The 4,367-nt window shown below is 44.1% G+C and overlaps 1 non-coding gene across 1 annotated transcript; it reads right to left on the bottom strand.

The window, feature by feature from the left end:
• Nucleotides 1-1,552: 1,552 nt before the first annotated feature.
• TRNAP-UGG lies at nt 1,553-1,624 on the bottom strand. The gene has a single exon. It is a non-coding gene; the product is annotated as a tRNA-Pro (tRNA).
• Between the last annotated feature and the right edge of the window lie 2,743 nt (nt 1,625-4,367).

The raw sequence follows: 4,367 nt of genomic DNA, 5'->3' as shown, positions 1-4,367 counted from the left end.
AGGATATCCGGGAATAGTCATCTCTACAGTCCTCCGCTCTACCAACTGAGCTATCGAAGGGTGCACGAGAAAGGACTGACGGACGTCTCATTTTAAAGGCGTGGGATTGGTTGGCGCCACAATTTTTCCTGCCTTCTTCGGAATCGAGGAAATATGCCATTGGGCTCACTTGGCCTGCGAGCACGTTTCCCACCTGCTCCCAGCCGCAATCTGTCTGTTTTAAGCTTCCTATCCACTCAAGTATACAGTCACCAGACCTCTTGACAGAATAGGCATGATGGGTGCCAAGCTAGATAGGTAAATATATACCTCCCTAGAAGCTTCCGCAACTTGAAGGAAAATGAAACCATCTGTTAGGTACTAGAAGGACTTCCTCTCAAACTAACCCTTCCCACCCCCGTTTCAAGGCTCCTGTTTCCTCATTTCTTTTACGTCTGGCTTCCATAGTCTTTCAGTCTTCCAAGAGGGAGGAGGAAGCATGGGGGATAGTAAGGAGGATTGGTGCAAATTAAGTCCAAAGCAGCTGGTTTTGCAGAGGGGACAAAGTGGGTTGCAGGAAAGCATGGCGACAACACGAATGGAAAGATTGAGGTGATGGGTCTGAGTGACTAAATCGAAGCTTGATGAATCTCTTGTATAATTGATATCATTGCTTCTCTTTTTAATGAATGAGGGAAGGGCGGGAGGGAAGGAGAGAATTTGGAACTCAAAGATTTTTAGAAATGAATGTTAAAAATAAATACATTGGTTAATTAAAAGAAAAAAAACATGATGAATCTTTGAAGGAGAAATAATGTCCTCTGAAGAGTGGAACGTTACAGCAAAAGCTGCATCAGCTGAGCAGTTGTGCTAGCTATGTCCCACTGTGATGTAGCTAGTGTTTTCAGTATCATCAGTGTTCCAAGTCCAGAAAACTATTTAAAAAGAAGCCCCGAACTTTTATTGTTGTTCATCCTTCTTACTTGAAGAGGACTAATGATATCAAGATACTGGGGTCAAGATACAGTGGTGGACTATGGCTGATCAGTCCAATAGAATTCGGAAGACTCTACCAGAAGTCGGGGCACAGATAGTCCGTTTAAACATTTGGGAGTGGAATCAACTTCGGGTAAAATAATAGAATAGTAAAATAGCGGATGATGGGTGAGTCTAGTCATATCCTGAGCAGAATTAGGCGCTGTTTTAGGCTGCGGCAGACTCAACATTTCAGTCGCTTACCCAGTTGAGTGGAGGCCAGATCGAAACAGTGGTGGGCACTGTTGGAAAGCAGGAAAGGTTTGGCATAATGAAAAGGTATTGCTCGTTTACTAGCTTTTTTTTTTTTTTTTTTTGGTAAGCACCACCAAATTCAAAGGGAATTCAATGTTACATGTTTCAGGATTTTAGAAAATATAGGGTTGGATAGAGAGAGGTCACATCGAATGCGACTTTGTCTTCCGAGTCCTGCTAAGCTCTTTCTCCGCCACTCGGATGATGGAAGGCTAGAGCGTCTTCCTGCAGAGTAGCCTAATTAAGCACATTTCCAATCACCAGTTTATCCCATAAAATACACGGGCTCGTCCGGGATTTGAACCCGGGACCTCTCGCACCCAAAGCGAGAATCATACCCCTAGACCAACGAGCCGGGTATATAATGGACACTTTTCCTCCAAAGTCTTTGAGGAGATAAGTTACCCAGCATTGGTGGGGGATTTTATTTTGAAGTCATCACCCAGAATAAGAGCTCTTCAAAACTGTTTCCTTTCCATTCAACTTCCGTCCGATTTAACTCACCTTTCCACACCTCCCTCAGATCACCACACACACTTCGCCAGCGTTCACATTCTGAAAAAGACACAAACGCACGCTCCAAACTTCTACAGCGCAGACATAGAAACCCTGGACACTTTGTTCCAGCCCCGAACACTGCTTACCCCGGAAACAGGCGCTTAACACGTCTTACTTTTCTGTTACAAAGGGAAAAAGCAATCACCACTTTCTCCCCCCCTTAACACGCCAAACTTACACTCTTTCCCCCCAACTACCTCTATCTCTACTCGCTCACAAAGATTATTAGATAACTCGACTCTTCTTTGCACTCACGATTAACAGAGATAAATAGTACAGGCTCAAAGTTTATCGAAACCTCGCCCACTTTGACAGCTGTTGCTTTGAATTAGACTCTCGATTCTTCTAACCTTGCACCCTCTTTTCGTCTCCCTCTCACCACCCCATCTGGCCTGCCTCAACCTCCATTCATTCTCTGCGATTTGACTATGCTGCCCTGAATGATTTCAGTCTGTTACCTTTAGGCAATGGGCGGCTTTCCAGATTTTAGGTAAGCTGCTGGATTACTCTGGAGGTTTAAGGAGATCCAGACGCTGAAGGGCTGCAGGACAAGAGGGCTCCCAAGTCAGTCAATCTGGCCCACGGGACTCCTGTCTAGGCTTGTCCACAGTAGTCTAGGGTCATAAATTTAGATCGAGTGATGGTAGGGACCTCAGGGGCCGTCTAATCCAGCCCCGCTTCGTTTTATAAATGAGGAAAGAGACCTAGGGTAGTTAAGTGACTTCCTCGAGACATCTTGATCCCCTCGGGTTCCACGCTTTCGCCAAACCGTTTTCAGCTCCCTTAAGGCAAGTCCTATTTATCTCACTCGCCTGTCAGGCTCCTCTTGCCCAACTCTGTTCACCGGAGCACTTGGATGAAGCTATCTGGGCTTCCATTTGCTTATTTTAAATAGAGGAAATTGGATGAGATGACCTCTAACGTCCAGTAAATCTGGGGACCTATTAAAGAATTACTAGGTCGTGAAACGTGTCGTGTATGGTGAAGAAGATGTGGAAAAGTGGTTGTAAGATGTAGGAAGGAATATCAGAAAGAGTAAAGAGAGTTATAGGAGGAAAAGAGAAAAAGAAAGTTCGTGTTAGGGAGCTTTCGGGAAGTGGCATCTTCTAGAAACAAAGGGCTCCAAGGGAAAACAGTAGTAGATTACGTGTGTTGTAAAATTCTCCTGGGCGAAGCTTCTATGGTTTCCCCAACTCGCTGGTCTAGAGGCATCCATTCTCTCTTCGTATGAGAGAGGTCCCCGGGTTCAAGTGTCCTACAGTACGAACCTTTGGAAGCACATGCATGGCGGTATGAACTCGTCACGTTCACTTTGATTTTCTTGGGTAGTGGACCTATCCAAGCACTCACCCGAGATGATACGAAAATAACGCAGCTTAATATAGAAGTCGAAGCGGTTTTGCAAAGATCTCTGTGTGTTGCGGCTCTAACCTTTATCCCTCAGATCCTGACATACTGAACGTTGAATCTCCTGGACTGGGTCCCATTAAACTAACTCTTCCTGCCTTCCAGAAACACTAGTATGTTTCGGTCTGAACTCCATAAAACCCGGCAACGCATTTGAGATGTCGCCTATATGTGTACTCTTTCCAACTATAACGAGGTTTGCAAAGGCTTTACACACATCATCTCCTTTAAATCTCATTTCAACAACATCGTGATAGTTAGTTGTTGTGTGATCCCGGGAAGTTGACTTAATCCCTCTGAGCCTTATTTCTTCATCGGTAAAAATGGGATAGTATCTATGAGGTGGGCATTATAATACCGATCTACTCGGTTTTGCAGACATTATTGTCTTTTTTTTCTTTTTAATCACAGGCAACATTCCAAGCAATGTCTTCATGACTCCAAGTTCGGTATTCTTTCTACTCTTCAAGTAAGTTTCCAGCTTGATGTGCAAGACAGTGGAGTGGGGAATTCACTCTATCTTCTCTCTAAAAGGTCCTGGGATTCTTCCAAAGTTTAGTTCCCAGTGCCTGGAAGAACTGGACAGACGCCTCTTTCCTGTCAAGTCTTTCAGTAGTTCATACACTTCCTACTTCCCGCAGCCATTGTCATAGTCTGACTTTATGTTGTGTTGTGACATTGTAGTGCCTGTGACTGACTTGGAGAGGTAGCACTTGGGAAACGAGAGAGCAATTAGTTGGTGAGAAACTACCATTCTACCCTGAACTTTATAACCTGGATGTATTCCTGCAGATCCTGTTTTTCTGCTTATGAAGAGTCCTTTCTGCTGTTTAATGAGCTAAATCATCCCTGTCTTTTTTTTTTTTTAAGATAGAACTCCCCAGAATGGACAGAAAAGAGCCCTTCACTTTTTGTGAGCGAAAAACAAAAAACAAAAAACAAACTCTTGCTATTACATTCAACTTACTGTTTCAGGAAACAAAAATCTTTAGCCATCCCAGCACTGTCATCTGCAGCATCTATGCGCAGCTATCTGGCGTGCATTTGAATTCATTCAAGTTGGTCATTAAAGTAGAGTACAGCACAGAGTCAGGTAGGCACCTGGGACATTCCCTCAAAAGAGAATGGAATGG

This window comes from Vombatus ursinus, unplaced genomic scaffold, assembly GCF_900497805.2.
Source record: "Vombatus ursinus unplaced genomic scaffold, bare-nosed wombat genome assembly UNPS02015155.1, whole genome shotgun sequence".
Lineage (NCBI taxonomy): Eukaryota > Metazoa > Chordata > Mammalia > Diprotodontia > Vombatidae > Vombatus > Vombatus ursinus.
This window is presented reverse-complemented; position numbering and strand designations above follow the sequence as displayed.